Source organism: Typopeltis vanoorti, chromosome 25 (assembly GCF_054136105.1).
Source record: "Typopeltis vanoorti isolate ZY-2024b chromosome 25, IOZ_Tvanoo_1.0, whole genome shotgun sequence".
In the NCBI taxonomy this organism is placed as follows: domain Eukaryota; kingdom Metazoa; phylum Arthropoda; class Arachnida; order Uropygi; family Thelyphonidae; genus Typopeltis; species Typopeltis vanoorti.
Window position 1 is genome coordinate 38630484 of NC_143573.1, and position 18435 is coordinate 38648918.

At 36.2% G+C, this 18435-nt stretch overlaps 1 protein-coding gene across 10 annotated transcripts in view; it reads right to left on the minus strand.

Moving 5' to 3' along the window:
• LOC150092673 (liprin-alpha-1-like) overlaps positions 1-18435 on the minus strand; it is a 778236-nt gene that overhangs the window by 527309 nt on the left and 232492 nt on the right. Inside the window, exon 1 of one of the 10 annotated variants that reach the window (XM_090414527.1) lies at positions 8254-8345. The exons of the other annotated variants lie outside the window; for them this stretch is intronic. The gene's annotated coding sequence lies outside the window, so the exon portion shown is untranslated. Of the gene's footprint in view, positions 1-8253; positions 8346-18435 lie in introns of those variants that run through there. 10 annotated transcript variants of the gene reach the window in all.

Here is an 18435-nt window from a genome sequence, read left to right on the forward strand (position 1 = left end):
TGAGCTAATGCAAGTGACCCTAGTACGTAGTACAATATCGGACAACTCGTATATCGAACACTTTGGTATTATGGTCTAGCTACTCACTGATGAGGCCTCAAAAAAGGCTGAAACCGGTCTGGGTAGTGACCTCCCTCCATAATGTAATAACAGCATACATTTCCTAGGAAATGTGTTTTTACATTATGGAAAATACCTAAGAATAGCGATCTGAACTTTCCCCACCTTTGCAACGAGTTGTCCGATATTGTACTACGTACTAGGGTCACTTGCATTAGCTCACGCTAGTGTTCGCCGATACTTTATAGTTTACTATATTCGGCATGAAACTCTCTGATTCAAATCTTTGAGTTTCTTATTCGGTTTTGAAACAATGTGGATTTTATATCCCTTTAACTGATTGGCTATTTCATCAAATAAAAAATGTATCGCTAAACAAATGAGGTCGGATCGTTTAAACCGTACAAGCGTCTAATGAAGAGCATAACAAGGGGAGAGTCCTCCCCCCACCCACAAGAACGAGAAAATTAAATTGTGAATTTTTAGTATTAACATGGATTCTTGTGACTGTCTTCAGATGGGAGATGAATTCCAAAGCTAGGCGCGAGACACTAACCAGCTTAACGAAGGCCTAAAGTGGCTTGAAAAAGTTCCATGTCTGGTCTCTAGAGCAGGGTTTCCCGATTATGAAAAAAATATATAATATTAATAGAAAAAATTTTCTAACCCACCCTATAGTATAATCCACCATAGGTTTACAACCGTTCGTAGGTGCGGAGTTACATAAAAAAAGATCTCATCTCATCTTCCTTATACCCTATTTTACCTTGCGGTGTCGAGGGTCCATTGATCATCGGACCTCAGCCTTATGACCCGGTGTATCCTATGGCCTGTAGTGTTGAGTTCTCAAGGCCAGTTTGCCTGCTTTGCGGGATGAAAAACCCCAGAATAAACCGGGGGAAAAACCCTGCTGTCCACGCCCAAGACTGGCTAACTTGGCTATGGCTGAGGAAGATCCTTCAGCTCCTCACGTCACTGACGGGAATCGAACCTAGGACACTCCTTCCCCAGGCATGTGGTTGCGAAGCGCATAGCCACTAGGCTAACCGCGCGGACATAAAAAAAGATACCTTTGTTTAATTACAAACATAAAACAAACCTCGAGACTGGAGATAGTTACATGTAGTGACCAAATTGGTGGAGCTCATGTCGGTGCAACTCTAGTTGGCATTTGTCACCTGGTGGAAGGCCAATAGTAAAAAAAAAAAAAAAAAACTTTAATTAAATGTTATTAACTAATAATTGAAGTAAAATATAGTAAAAAAAAAAAACCAGCTGAAATCTCCTAATTACGTACCTCTTCACCCCACCCCCCGAAATATTTGACGCTCATCTCTCACATAACTCTGTATTCATTACGTGTATACTATTTAAAAGAAGGTATACTTCGGCAAATTTCATAGCGCTGTGATAACCCCACTTAACAATCACTGTAATCAGTTTTAATTACATATCAATATGTACAAAACGTACAAGTTGTCGGGTTTTTTCCCTAAATTACACAAAGTGCACTTTATCTAATAAAGAAAATGCACATACACACACTTCCGACATGCGTAAATTCACTGCTTATTGCCATCTAGTGGCAGAAAAAGAAATGAATAAATCATTAAATGTAATATTTTACAATAAGAATAATGAATTATTGACATATATTAATTAAATATATCCAAGCTCCAAAAAAGGAAAAAATAACTGCATTATATTTTAATATAAATGAATTATTTAAATTTAACAATCAAATTATCACAATTTATTATTTTGTTTCTGGTTAAATATGTAATTAAAGTTAAAATTTCTAGTTATTTCAAAACATGTTGGATAAATAGCATTAATATTGGAAATTATTATTTCATTGTCCAAAATGCAATTTAAATTTAGAAAAATATGAATCGAAAATAAAATTCGGATTTTTTTATGGTGTGTTAGGAATGAAATACGAATAGCAAATATGCAGTAATTGCCCGAAAATTTTCAGGCAATTACGGCATAAAGCATCTGAAGCAACTTAAGCTAGCTGTATGAACACACACTTTCGGATGGATAAAATCATTGCGTCAGTGGTTTTCAAGCTTCGTGTATTAGCGCGACACCAAGTTTTGAAAGCGCTTCTTACTGAAGAAATATGCTTAATTACACACTCCTTTATTTTTCAACATTAAATGTGACATATATCTAAATTTAATGAATTAACAATTTAGGAGTATGGCTTAACAAAGTAAGATATAAAAGACAATGCAAAATAATAATAATATACGTCGAATACTATAATACTGTTAAACGAACAAATATGTAATTTAGATCCTTTCAAAATATAATAACATCTGTTCTTATAGATGTACAACTTTTTTCATATCGCGGTATGCTTTACGTATGCAGCATATAATACAAAGAAAGCAATGCAATGAAAGTTATTGTATTACATCACTTAAAGCGACTTCTCCCAAAGACTGTTAGAAGGCCCGTCCAACAGTTAATGCAAAACATGTTAATAACTCACCATCCGTATTTACCCAACCCAAAGCTTGAATTGTTAATCTACTTAGTGAAAAACTTATGTCATATATTTATATATATATTCCACAAAAGCTGTCGAGTAATCTCTAAAACAGCAACAACTACAGTCCCCAAACTTGGTATGGTCCGTTCTCGTAGCTCAACTTAAAATTCTCATGAGCATCAAACATGGTTGATATACCGGGGGCGTGGGGAAAACGGTATTCTGTATGGTTCACATAATACTGTTCTACAGTATTATGTGAATCAACACTTTAAAATGTGTTTGCTGATTTCAACAATGTGCTTCGCATTATATATATCACTCGCGAAAAGCTAATGCGCAGCCGTAGAAAGGTAATGGTTGGAATTATCACAGAATCAACTAAACTACGAGACTAGTGCATTATGTCTGCTAACTGTGTGTGCGTGGCTGTTCGACCAGCCTGACTGTTTTTGGGAATGAAAAACCTTACCACCTCCGTGTAATCTGTATACCACATCAACACAGAGGTCCTTAAACAAGCTCCCGCGTCGTAGACGAGAAGACATTGGTCTGTTAAAAAGACTTGGGTCCTAATTTCTTCCATAGGACCTGAAGAATTTTATAAGTGCTTTTCAAATAAAGGTGAGTTAAGCGATTTCATACGAAGGCGGTGGAGTTTTTACTGCTGGAAATTCCGGTTTTCTATCCCACGAAATGGACGTATGCGCCATGACCGATACGTCTATTTTGTGGAATACGTCTATCCCAAGAAATAGACGTATCGGTCAGGGAGCATACGCAATTAAGAGGCGTAAATATGCAGGTCGAAAAGACGACTTAGCTTTGGTCGCGAATGTTATGTAATTAAATCACTCGAGGTGTAATTCGAATGAAAACCTTTCCAACGTAATGGCAAATGAAGTGCTTGGGACTATGCTAGGGAAATGTCCCGAAAAGTATAAAAATAATAAATTAGTTTAAACTTATACTCAGAGCGAGTTAAAGTTGCCTTGACTGTATAATTCAATGGTTATTTATTTCAAAGTACTGTTTAAGAAAATGTTACAGTAAAGATTAAAGTACAAGGGATGGAGTAACTTCATAAACGCTAATAGCTACAACCACCAAATTTTCTACTACACATTTGGTAGTTCAACTTAAAATTCGGGTTGTTTTGAAACCACTGCCCACTCGTTTACTTCAGCGTCTTATTTTTCACAAGGACAACACATAGTTCCACAGCTAGTACGAAGTCCACTCCTCTCTCTCCCGCCATCTTTACATCCTGAAGGCATTTATAATTCAGCCGGTTTGCCATTCCTCGGCTGCATTTCCTAAGAGTATTATTTCTGAAGATGTGTGTCCAGGGAAGCCCGAGTAACTAGAAGGAAAACCCCTCCACCCTTCTCATATGAAAAGTCCCTGTAAAGGGTCTTCGGCTCCAAGCCAAATTTGAGCCAGCTCTTTCAACAACAGGACTGTCTTTATTGACTGAGCTTAGCACGAATAAAGGATTATATTGTCAACAGTCCAGAGGACGATGCAACATCTGCCGTGGGTTAAAAACTCGGTTTGAATCTCATCAAGATAGAAGAAAGCTTTACAAGCATCTCCCCACCCCCCAAATGACGGTGAATTAATCCTGATATAGAGGAAACAGAGTGTGTTATATTTCGAAAACAGTAAACCGGCTCTTGAAATCTTGTTCGTTCTTCGCAGTGCGAAGAACGGACATACAGCAAACTCCTCAGAAGTGTAATTTTTAATATACGCCAATTCTGAAATATGACAAAAATTCTGCAACACAGAGGACTTCCTTGCCATAAAACTAGGCTACAATTTAATTCCTGAGACGTTGTTCTTTTTAATATTGGTTGGTACGTTATACTAATACGCAACAGTAGTGCTGTTGACAGTGGTTGGTTGGTTGATAGAGTAATTTGAAAGTGGAAAAAAAAAAAAAAAAAAGTACGTGGAAATAATGCTTAGAAAAGTGACAAAAAAAAAAACGGAGGCAGACTGAAATATGATTTTTAGATCAGTAAATCATTTGCCTTGGTATTTAATGCGTGCATAAAGAACGACATTGGATTTTTAAGCGTCACTTACCTAAAACCAAACTATTTACTATTAAAATTAAAAGTACTTTTAGAAATATTTTTTATGAAAATCCAACCGAAGGAAAAAAGTCGGATGATTTTTTGTAAATTTTCCGCGAAAAAAATGTGAAGAAAGACTCTGCGAAAACTCTATATAAAAAATAAAACAATAAAAATACTATTAAGTAATAGTAGTTTATTATATAGTCGTTTATTATTTCACCACTATCTAAGGATACTGGAATTAAGCATTTCCGTTCAGTAGAAGAGTAAAATAACAGTTTTCCATCTGAACTCTATAAAAAAAGTTCGAATTGCAAGAAATCTGTAGATCAATGAAATAAGAGCGTGAGGAGAGATGAAGGGCAAACTCCAAATGTCTTAAAGGGCAATTAGCCTTTGACAGCTTATGTAGAACAAAGGCAAGATGTGAAAATACATACATTTATTAAAACGCAATGTTTTTTTTTAATTAATTGACAGGCACACACGCTAATTCTTTATAATTTCCATGGCCCATGTTTGCATTTTACTGACAACTTTCCTAGGAAGTTCAACTAATAGTTTAACATTCCCAAGGACTAACTAAACATCGTGATAACTATCAGAGTAGTCCAGACGGAGTATTATAAACACCTATGCTGGTCATATTCCAATGCAAACTGTTCTATCTAGACGGACAAAAATTAACGTTAAAAATAAAAACTAAGAGAAGTGGGAGGAGCAATGTGGGAGACCCATGCACACCATATCAATGTGAGGTGCATGAAAACCTGTTTAAAACAGTTGGGAAGAAACATTATTTAAGAATAACGTGCAAGAAAGAATGTTTTAAAGAGGGGCCACAATGGTTCGATTAAACTAATGCATACCTGTCGTGCTTGTGTCTCATCAAAGCAAAATAGAAGTTCCACGTTCTAAATTTTCCTTCCTTAACTTCCTCACTTTCTATGTTCACGTAATAACGTATGCGCACAAGCAGAAGTACCAGCGAACTTCTCTAAGAAATCAAACTGTAAAAAAAAGGAAAAGAAAGGTAACCGTTAAATGCACTGCTTTTATTAATCCTTCGGGCTGAATCTCGTAATAAATTTTGGCCTTGCGAAGATATTTCAAATGCCATTTGCTTTCGTTATTATCGATCACACTCGAAAATAGCTTCCATGTCCGTACACGGCAGGAAAAGTATGTCAAAGTGGCCATTACCTTCTTGCTCCCCGCAACCTCTCTCCTTCGTTTGATTCTTTTTTTTTCTCTTCCCTCCCGCCCTTCGGTTTGTCAGTTACGTGAAGTTGATGTCTTCCTATTTAAGAAAAATGCATTAAATGGTGGCCGTCTGTTTCTTCCGACATGTCTTCTATATTTCAGCAGGTCAACTGTTACTTCCCAAGATCACGAGCAAACAATAAATTGAAGAAAAGCAGGACAACTGGAACGACGAGACTTATAGTCAATTGAAGATGGAGGGCGGAGAACACGTGTCTTGAGTGGTGCTAAGACAAAAGCAATCTTCAAAATATCCCTATGAAATATTTTATCAACAAAAAAGGACATAAAATCGAAGTGGAGACATTTCATATAAATAATTCAGCTCGACGGTATAATAAAGAAGTGACGGCATCATTAGGATCCGTTCTTCCAGTAATGAACGTCCCTTCTCCTTGAGAAATGACTGCGGTGTGGTCGTGAATGAAACTGCGTTTTGCTGCTAACAGCAGCCTTGTCTGCTGCTGATGGACTCTAAATATTACAACGAAAGATAAAAACGTTCGCTACCGTGTTTACGAATAAGAAACTACGTACGGACAAAGATCGAAGTTCTTTCTAAACAGTGTATAACTCAAAATTTAATACATAATTATTTGAGTTTTACCTTTCTAATAAAACGAAAGAAGGGCCATCAGAAATCTAGTGCTGGATGTGAGCTCCACCACTTAACTGACTGATTTTGAAGGCATTCGACTTCTTGAAACGAATGCAAAAATGTGAAATGTTCTACGCCTGGCAAAACATAATTAGGAATCGAACAATGATTTATCACCGATATAACTGACCTGGAAGGTAAAGGTAAACCTGATATACATAAACAATGAACAGTCGACAAGCAGGAACGAAGAAATCTCGTAATGTTAAGTTAGAAATATAAAATAAAAATATATGCATTGCACAGAATACTAACTTTTCATATTACACAGCAATCTTACCTACCGTAAAAAAAATGTATAATTATTTAAGATTAGCAGGACTTCTATATGATATGAAAACTTAATATTCAGTAAAATGTATATATATTTTATTTAATATTTAGATATTCCTAATAATATTTCATTACGGCTCCGTTTCTAAGTCGATAAATACGGATCGACATAACTCCTTATGAATATAACAGATTCAAATAATACAGATAATCGGAACTATAAGCCTCTTAGGTTTTGGCGCATCTTGTTTTAATGTGAAGTTGTTCCGTCGTCCTATCGATTTCAGTATTTATCTGCACAGGGAACAGACAGCAAGAATATGCAACCAAACTAATTTACATACAAATATGACTCCCGTCTTAATACGCAAATTCTCTCTCACATACCCACCCACACATACATACTTGGGCTTACGTCACAAATCATGTTACCGTTAACGACTATACACATGGCGAACAAAACCAGAAATATATTTACTGATTTAAAAAGTTTGAACATGTATGGTACAAAATGTTCAATATTTGAAATTTCCAGTTTAATGTTCAATATCGATGCCTATATAAATAAAAGTAAAAATATTATTACATGACATCTAATCTTGCTGTTAATCTATGCTCTGAGCTATTCCAGAATGCAATGAGTGAGGTAGCCATTACATGTTATAAATCTTTAAATAAAATAAAAGCACCAAGGCTCAGTATTCTGCTGATCGGTCTTAGTATGTAATACCACTACAATGTGCAATCATTAACTTGAAAGGGATAATGAAGATGCATCTGTAATAAAACACGAGGGCAGAGGAAACGCAGCGGCAACAAGTTTTTTAATTACAGAATTAGCTGTTATTTGAAGAGTTTTCTTCCAACACGAGTGCCAACAGGAAAATTTCATTTGTGGGGAAGTGCCATTCTTGCAAACACGCCAGAGATTGGTCCATAAAGAGTAAATAAAATAAAATAGAGCATTTTCTTTTTTTAACTTACCAGAAGTCGGTGGGCATCTCTCCATACTCCATCAATAACTGAGTTCATTTCTATCGACAATTTGTAGACTACTGGTTGGCGAAAATACAGCAAACTACCGCACCTCATGTTCCAAACCATGACTGGTATTGTAATGTGAAATAGAATAATTTTTTTTTTTTTTAAATCTGAGATGCGGAATTAAAAATCCGAGATTTGGGAAGAAAGACAATTTCGGCAGTAGTGTGATAAAGCTTAGCAGTATATAAAATACGAAATGTGAAATTTTGCACTTGTTGCCGTTATCAGTTAGATGGACCAGAAATATAAAAGGATTCTGGTGGAAGGAGTAAGACAAAGAAAACAAAATAAACCATAAAACATAAAGATGTTAATGATAAGCTTAACAGCTTATAAATAATTATCATCTTTAACATTAATAAATAGAATACCTCAGGAGGAAGGTATATTTATTTTCATACGGAGCAGTTTTATCTGTTTCTGGAAAGATCTACAGGAATACCCGTTAGAAATCTTGCTTCTTTGTTTTTAACTTCAAAACTGTTGGATTGCCAGCTCTCCTAATGTTTACTCATATTTCACGGGCTTTCCCAAACAAAGCACAATACTTCATCCAATTGGATCAGCATTCTGTTTTTAAAAATATATTGATACGCAGTGCAAGATAAGCAAATATGTTTCTATCAGGAGTATGTAAACAAGGCGCATATGTCTCAGCTAAGAAGTCGCAAGGATGCCAACATTTGTCCTATGGCTGGAAACACCCGAGTTTGAATACCGCTGAAGATGCAAAGATCATTTATAAAGGCTTTTTTCAATGAAGTAGAGTGCAGACTTCAGCAGTGGTAGAAAGAGTTTTCCTTTTTTTTCCCTGTATCGAAACAAACAAACAGGCCGCAGAACACACGTAATTAATAAAGGATAGATGAAAAATCCTTTCATGGTTCTTATTTAGAAAGAAAGCAAAAATTACATACGTTTCAGATTTAAATGTGCAGTAGTAGAGGAACATTTTTTCCGCGAGGTCTCAAAAAAAAATCTCAAGGCTGTCTTTAAAGAGTAATCGAATATCTCTTCATACCATTAACGTTTGAAATATTTATATAAACAGAATACTTCAACGACATTTGTCCCGCCCATATATAGCAACAAGGATAATTATAAAGCAAGTTAAATCAAATTTTCGTAAAGAAAGATATATTTTCTCTGAAATTAAAACCACGGAAAAAAACAATGCTAAAAACACAGTGTAAATTTTAAAACATAGTGTAAATTTTCCGTAGAAAATTCGACTGCGCGGAATGATTTCTATTCTTAAGTGCTTATACGTGAACGCACAAGTGGAAAACCAATGACAATGAGGAGTGACGACACAAGATGTCGCCACTTTCCAAGGAGGAACATATTTACAAAATTATGTAGAGTGCTGTCGAGTTAGCGGACATCACGCTAAATCGAAGGGGTCTAACATTCTGGGAGGTGTCTCTTTTGACTGTGACACCTGTCACGATGCGTGCTAGATGGTTTGACACCACGTCAGGCCACGCATGGTCCATTTACGGGAACAAATGCTGGAACAAAGTGCTGCAGACTTTCATGCTGCGTAATTTGGTTAAAGTGCCTTAACGACGGTTTCGTCACGGGCGAGAACCACCGTGTGATCGCTTTTAGAGCAGGCGGTGGTTTCACTCTGTCAGCATGATGACATCAGGTCCGCAGATGCTTTTGTATATAGGGATGAGCCAATGTCATGAACAATAACTCTATCTACTTTGTATTATTTACTAATTCATTCATAGAAACAAATGTACGAAAGTTTGCTTTTTAATTTGTTTCAATTTATTATTAATATCGTTTTTTACCCAAATTTAACGCATTTCGGAGTCTTGCAAAAAAAAAAAAAAAAAACGGGGGGGAATTTTTCTATAGTTACGTTTTGTTGACTTTTACAAAAAGAATCTCTGTGAGAGTGTGTCAGTTAAGTATTAGTAAAAAACCTTAGAGTATAATAAACTTATTTTCAGCAGATCAACTTGTGGCATAATGGGCCAACGAAATTAAATATATAAAACTGTATCTCAAAAAAAAGAGACCTTGATATATATGCATGTGTGTGTGCAGAGGCAGCAGAAGAAAGTATTTATCCAAGGAATTTTTGTTTTATGCGAATTCCACCCACAAAGTATCGTATCTCATCACCGCATACCAGCTGTGCTACAACTAGCACAATGATTAGATACGATAAGGGTCGGATAATCCCGAAACTTTTGCTCTAAAAACTAAATATGGTACTTTTTTTTTCAAGTACTTCAAGCCTCCAGCAGGCAGGATGGCGATGATCTCAGGGAAGGCGACGTAAAACATTTCTCATCAAAAGATTCACAAACATCCATGCTAACAATGGAATTCGAACCCAAACACTGTTGAATGGTAACCGGCGGTACTAACCATTTGGAGTCAAATCGGAGTGAACGGTATGAGGTGACTGTCTTTTCAATTAACAGCATTCGATGCAGCATATGAAAGCAGTATGGCCTTTGGAGTGCTGCCCCCGAGGGATCGGATACAAAAGACTGATGTTATAATTATAATATTGTAAAAAAAAATTTCTGAGTATAACCTTTTTATACCCAGTTTTGATTATAGGGCTCCTCCATTTGTGATAATCGTTCTCAGGTGAATTACAATTGTATAATATTTATAATAATAATTAGACGAAGGGCAGAGAAAGAGAAAAATTAGTCACAAGGGCTTACTTATGGCAGGATTTTTTTATTATTTTTTTTTTTCCAGTATTCTACTAAGCTGCATTACTCTACGGTACAAATCCTTCGGCTATCAAATGTCTTCCTCCCTAAGAAATATCTCCTTTCTCCACGAAATGTTCTCTAACCAATGGTTATGGATGGACTTATATTAGATATATATATATATTTTTTATCCCATCTTAACTTCCAACATTCGAAATAGTGTTCGCGCTTATAATAAAGACAGTATCAACAATTTTCAGTTTTCATATTGGAATAATTAAAAAAAAAAAGGTTAAAATATGCAACAAAATGAAATCTCTGTGCTATGAGTGACTAACAAAAATATGAAAGAAAAAATATAGCCTCCGTAGCGCAGTTGGTTTCGACGAAGCCCTTTGGTTGCAAAGACCTGGGTTCGAGTCTCGTCTATGACGCGAAGACAATTTATCAGGCTTTTTTCGATTAAAGGTGAGTTAGCCGGTCTCATGCAGAGGTGGCGTGTTTTTCCCTGGCCATCAAAACAGGCAAATTAACTGTTTTCTCCAATTAATGCAACAAAGGGGTGGCAAGCCGGCTGCATTAATTGTGGGAAACCACTAATTACGAGACAATCTGTCTCGAACGGACAAGAAATGGATGGATATCAATGTCACATTTCTTGCATATAGAAAAGTATCGTATGACTGAAAAAAAAAAAAAAATAGTCCGAATGAAAACTATGTTGACGAGGTATGAAAAATCCCATGTCGAAAATTCCACTGAGGATATGAAGAACCTTATAAGATCTTGTCAAATGAAGGTGAATTAACTGGCATCATGTGGCAGTGGAAAGGTATTTCCTCTCGGAATGTCATTCCACAAAACAGGCAAAACCTACCAGAACATATACAATTAGTGGACATTGTATATGTCCAAACAATCCAATCCTCCAAACTCAAAAGCCAGGTCAATGATTGCATGCTGCATCTACTGACACTAGTCAATCAGTAGATATTGAATAATGTTAGTAGACACTGAATGCACTAACATCCTCTGTTACTATGCATTGAACGAAAGGAGACATCCCTCCAAACAAAAAATGAAAAACGAAAGCAAGCAACTACCACATTAAAGTAGTAAAATTGAAGAGCGGTATTTCAATGAAATGAAATGAGAAGAAATACAGTCATTATGGCAGAGAAAATCTCGCAGTCATATTAAAAATCTTACAGAAATAACATTGAATGTTCATGATTTGTGGCGACCAACAATGAAATCAATACACAGGGAATGAATTGGTTAACAGAAAGACGGTGTTTTAAAGCGTGACATAAGTACTTTATGTAACACGCAACGCCAGTTTAATGAACGTTAATATAAAATCTTATACAGAAAAGTTCATAACAAAGTTAAAAACTCGATCATCTTTTTTTTAATGTGACAATGAAGTTTGATGCGCAATCATTTAAATGTCTGTTTAACTAACATATGTTAAGAAATGAATTTGACAGGATTATCTCGGTTTAGCCTAATACATAACGTAATCACTGCCTTAAATGCTTCGACATCGATTTTAAACGGCCCAGTTCCTTAATTGCTCATCTTTGTTGCATTTAATAGTGATACCTAACCGAATGGTCATTTAGTGTAATATCTGATCAACGTTCCTTATATGATATTGTAATATGAATGCTTTGATCTGAAACTCCTTCAAGCGGCACATCCAAATTCCTGTACTGTAACACCATAATCAAGGGCAAAATAAACAAATGATTAGTCACTTCATTCAGGCTCAGCTATCCAAATAACAGAAGCCTGATTTGTACTGTATATTAAATGTGATAAGAAAAAAAAAAAAAAAAACAGAGCCGGTTTGAACCTTGTCGTTATGGACTTTTTCCACTGAAGTTACAAGTTAGCCGGTCTCCTGAGGTTTTCGGCAGGAAGTTACCTTGCAAAATCGAGTTCTTCACCGCAAAACAAGCATCAGTCTGAGAGCCACCACACAAAAAATACATTAAATGGATTAAGTGGCCTCCCACGATGAGTCCTAGAGACTACAGAGGTATCAAGAAATAAAGCAAAAAGTGCACAAAGAACTTTACTGAATGCGAATTTTCTGGGGTAAGGTCATTTTAATTCTTACTAATACTGCAAAGCTATTCATGAGGAAAGGGATTGTAGGAGGCCAAAAGAACATATCTGAAAATGCACTAGCATTCAGATCTTCTATCACAACTGCGATATCAAAGAAACTCATATGGTGCACGAAATAAATATTTGTTAACATTTCTTGTTTGGAGTCCAAAATATCTTTCATGTATGGGATACAGTACCATATTGACCTACTTTTACCACCTCTCCTTCCCAACACAATCCTGCATATGGACAACACGGATCACTTCAACTTCTCATTTTCCATTTGTATTATCGAGTACGGTTAGAGGTATATACAAAAAAAGAAGGAAAGAAGTAATAAAGATACGAGTTCAAAAGAAGAAGCACGCTTTGGGTTACTGCAGGAGATTAATTTTAGAAACACCTCATGTTCAACAAACATACAAGAAAAGAAACAATAAAACGGCATTGGAAAACTTCAAATAACATGGAAACAACGCCACGTAAAACAAAAAGCCATCACGTTAAACCGCAATGAACGTTATTTGTGTTTAACTATTTAAATTTTGGTACATGGCACTTTCATCATGAAAATTTTGTTCACTGGACTGGGAAGGAAAACTTCATCATTCCACTGAATTTTCTTTAACTATAGATAAAACAGAAGAAAAAGTCTAATTTAGAGAAATTATGCTTCTCCTTATGAAAATCTGAGCTCGTAAGGAACTGTGTGCGCGTGGGAGGGTCACACAATTTTCATGTGATTGTCATCCATGAAAGGTATCGTACTAATATTAGCATCGAGATTGGGTTAAAGGCTAGATAAACAGTAAAATCTGCCCCGCAGGCCAAACGCAAAAGTTTTTCAAAGCCACCTCCGGGGCTTCAACAAGTAGATTAGTTGATTGTTTTAACATACGTCAAAGCAATTAGAGATAAAACGCAAGTGCATTGTGTGTCAGTTATGTTCTTTAGCTGGTTTGTATTGTATATTAAATGTTAAATGCGATAAGGGAAAAAAAAAAAAAACAGCCTCTTATGAGACCGACTAACTCAACTTAGTTGTGTGCATGTGAAAGGAGAGGGAGATGATCCTGTCTTGCTCGGGAATCGAAGTTGGTCTTGCAACTATAGATCGTCATCGCTACCAACTGACCTATCGAGATGCTTACCATGTTAGGAAAAATTCTTGCACACCAGTGGCATCGTATATGAAAAACTAATGCCTATGTTTATTTTATTCAAGCATTGCTTCATATATAAGCACTATAATGAGAGGTTTTATGCACATTACTACCATTCAGATTTCAATAGAAAACTGGATGGTAGTAATGTGCATAAAACTATATTTCAAACTCACATTTATTAACGTACACTACTTTTATTGTAATATTCAACATGAGCTTGCGATAATATGTTACCGATTCACAGTAGAGGTAATGAAAGGATAGCAGTGATTCAGATTTATTATATTTCTGAATTTTTGTGTACAATGCAAATATATCTGCAAAATCTTATGCCGCATTTAAAAAGTTACATCCTCAAACCAGTCTATCATGTCAAAAATGCTGGTTTAATTGCATGGAGAGATTTGTTGGGTGGTGCTAATAATATGATTCGTAGCACATAAACGTATGATGATATCATACTTTTTTTTTTTAACTTAATAGAAACAATAAACGAGCAAGGATAAATTTTTTATAAGATGCTGTGTAATTAAATAAGACTTAAGGAAACACCAAGTAGCAGTATTTGCAACTAGGAATGGATGCTACCTGCAATTAAGACACAGAATGGCAGTCAATTAAGAGCCCTCACTATATATATATATATATATATTTCAGTTTGTTTCTAATATTACTAAATAAAAGGATGTCCAAACGAAAAATATTAATGTTTTATTAATCCATCCATCCATCTTCAAGGCCCACCTTTCCTAATTGGGTTGTGGGGTCCATTGGAAGTCACTCTTGCAGCAGCTACAAGAGGGACTTTCAATGGTCACAATCCTCCGCCACCAAGCTCGGGTGTTCTGGTGGGACTCCCAGACGTGTCCACCCAAGGTTTTGGATATAATCTATCCAGCGAGTTCTTGGCCTTCCACGTGGCTTGGCAAAGAGGGCCTGCTGGGGGAGCCTCTCTTGTGGCATTCTGACCAGGTGCCCGTACCTTCGTAACTGTGATCTCTCAACACGGAGAAGCAGCGGTTGAGTATCGAGGGTTCCCCGAGTTGCAGAGCTTCTGACTCTGTCGAGTTTTGTCAGTCCGCAACCCCGAACTTCATTTCAGCCGCTTGGATTCGTGTCCGCATTCTTTCGGTCATTACCCAGCAGCTCTCATGACCATAGGTGAGGATGGGGACATAGACTGTATTGAAGAGAACAAGCTGTGGCCTCTGGCTTGACTCCCCCTTCAATACTACCGAACGGCCAAGCTTCCGCAATATTGCGCTTGCTGAGCCGATTCGAGTATCTAGCTCTACGTTCCACTTTCCATCACTCGTGAATATGGACCCAAAGTATTTAAACTTTTTCACCTGCCTCAGTGGGACTGCACTCACGTGTAGAGTGCACTGGGATGGTTGTCTTGATATCACAAATGTTTCCGTTTTGGCCACACTGATCTTCATGTTTTATTAATGCTGAAAAAAAAAAAAAAAGATAATAAAGCTAACGTATGAGTAGTTCAAGCGCGACTGAATCCCGGACTGAAAAATAACAGCTACAACATGATTACAGCACTGTATGCAAAACCTCCTTTTCCCAAAAAACTAAAAACACATTAATTGATATAAAAAATAAATAAATAAATCACAAGTAAAACTGGCGAATAGTCAACCAATGTAATATCTTCGCTACTTAGAGTCAGCCCTGCTACATTGAGACGTTTTTCTTTTGATATTTGAAACTTATCGATTGAAGCAACGGTACCAATAACAGCATGGCGGATTTCGAAACACACGATGCAATTCTTCAAAGGTTCAAGAATGACATTTATAAACAAAATAACATCAGAGAAATAATAAGCAAGGCGTTCATGGTTTTGATTTTCAGGCTAAAGAACAAAGAGATCTTTGCGCTTTCAAGAACAGAATGCAACTGTTGCTATATATGTCATCCTATTTTTAACTATACAAAATTTCGGAATCATTTGTTAGCCAGCTTGGATAATGCAAACCGAGAGAAAGAGAGATGTTGTTTAAAGTGCAACCAGGACTCACGCAAAATAATTATATAGATGTGATATGATGTATCCGATTATTTTGTTGTTACAATCTCGACTTTCGGCTAGTATAGCTAGATAGGACTCACACAAAACGATCATGACGCTTACGATTTCTACAACCTTCCTCCAGTTGTAAGAAATGCCAACTAGATCTCCAGGTAGTAAATAATCTTTACCCCTCCTATCAAATGAAATGCCAGCATACTTGGGTCGCTACTAGGAGATCGAAATAGCCATGTTTGGTCTCCAAAAACACAGGTTAAGACTTCTTGACCTTATTCTCTCCATTAAATTATGCAACTCTTCTCGATCAGCTACTCATTTTTTTTAAATGAATGAATGAATGGTAGCGAGGCTGGTGTTTGTGTGAGGAGACACTATCAAGACAATGATATGACAAGTAATGCAGATGTACGTGCACTTTTTGCACATGCAGCATATCCAAGAGCTTATCACCTTATTTCATGCTCGACCTAATTCCAACAACAAAAAGCAATTATAGAAACTTGCTTGCTTGAGGAGCACAAAAACCCTTCAATATTCATATTGCAATGTTGCTTATTATTATTAGAATTGTAAATGTTAGTAAGTATACTGACATTTACACTTCTAATAATAATAAGAATTTCTAAATTAGCAGCTATCACGGTCTAGTTCAACCCTGAATTACTAACTGCACGCATCTCTCCATCACAAAAGAAAGCGGTACCAACATATTCGTGTAATCAGATGGATCATGGCAGAGAATGCTAATTCATTTCCCAATCAGCAAACGGCTACGACTCATTCTGGCCTATTATCTCATGTACTTCTCCGAATCTTAATTCCTTCCCCCACCGTTCAAACTGCTTGAATACGAAGAAAACTTATATATAATGTGTGTGTGTGTGTGTTACGGTTCAAGTGATAAATCCGGTTATTATTAATAATTACAGGTTAAAGTGAATAATTTACGAGAATTAATCACTTTAACTGGTTAAAGTGAATAATTCCTAGAGGAGTCTGGTAAATGTAATAAAAACATGTTTATAAATTTTATATATACAGTATATAGGTTTTCATTCTCAATAGAAATTATAACAGCTTAGGTTAGTTTATAATGAAAAAAAGTAAGGAAAGTACTTCTTTTGCACTCCATGAAATCATAAACCTAACCTAACCTTTATTGGTTAGGTTAGTTTATAATGAAAAAAGTACGGAGAGTAATTCTTTTGCACTCAATGAAATCAGAATTCATTATAAATTAACCTAACCTGAATGTCGTATGTCGAACCAAAGTGTAGTCGTAGTTTGTCGTGGACAGATTAACGGGGATAAAATATGAACGTTGTTTGGGCCTAGCTTAATGATTGCGGGCAGATAAATGGAGATAACAAATAAAAGTTGTTGTGGGCAGATGAATGGGGATAATATATATAAACGTCGTTGCTGTACCTCTTTCCTCATCAATGCAGAAAAACACTGACAATTCCTGTGATTTATCTATATCCCCATTCATCTGCCCACAACAGCTTTTATTTGTTATCCCCATTTATCTGCCCGAAATCATTAAGCTCGGCCCATAACGACGTTTATCTTTCATCCTCTATAATCTGCCCACGACAAACTACGACTACACTCTGGTTCGACATGCAACATCCAGGTTAGGTTAGTTTATAATGACTTCTGATTTCATTGAGTGCAAAAGAAGTACTTTCCTTACTTTTTTTTATTATAAATTAACCTAACCTAAGCTGTTATAATTTCTATTGAGAATGAAAACCTATATACAAAACCTATAAACATGTTTTTTTATTACATTTACCAGATTCCTCTAGGAATTATTCACTTTAACCGATAATTATTAATAATAACAGGATTTATCACTTTAACCGTAACACACACACAAAGACAAGCCTCAAACTCAAGCAGTTATACAAGCTCGTCCAGAACAGGCTTTTACAAACACACATGCCCGCAGTGGGCCGCGACCTGTTAGTTGGAGAGAGGGTTTGCTATCCACTCGGCCAACCAGGCCGGTTCCTTATCTCCAACTCCCAAACTCGACACACTAAATTAGGAAAGATACTGGAGGGTTTGCTTTCATCAATGATTTTACTATAAATTCTTCATACTCAGGTATTGCAATCCTCCCTGTGTGTGTGTGTGTTTTATAAAACACACACACACACACACACACACACACACACACACACACACACACACACACACACACACACACACACACACACACACACACTGTTAATAACTAATTACTTGACTTGGTGCAATTTTTTTTTTCTCTTTCTGCAGAAATTCCATTATACATATATCTGAGCTTCTTCCTTTGACAGTAGATGTTTCACTTATCCTTTGTTAGATAACTTGAGCTCCTAATGATGATCGCCATTACTTCAACGAAATAAAATAAACAAATAATCAATTTTAAAAAATCGGGGAAATGTCACATCGAAAACTTTGGCTCTGTGAAGATAATCGTGATGATGCGGCGAATACTAATTCCTTATATTGCAGATGCTAAACGCAGTATTTTAACTATCT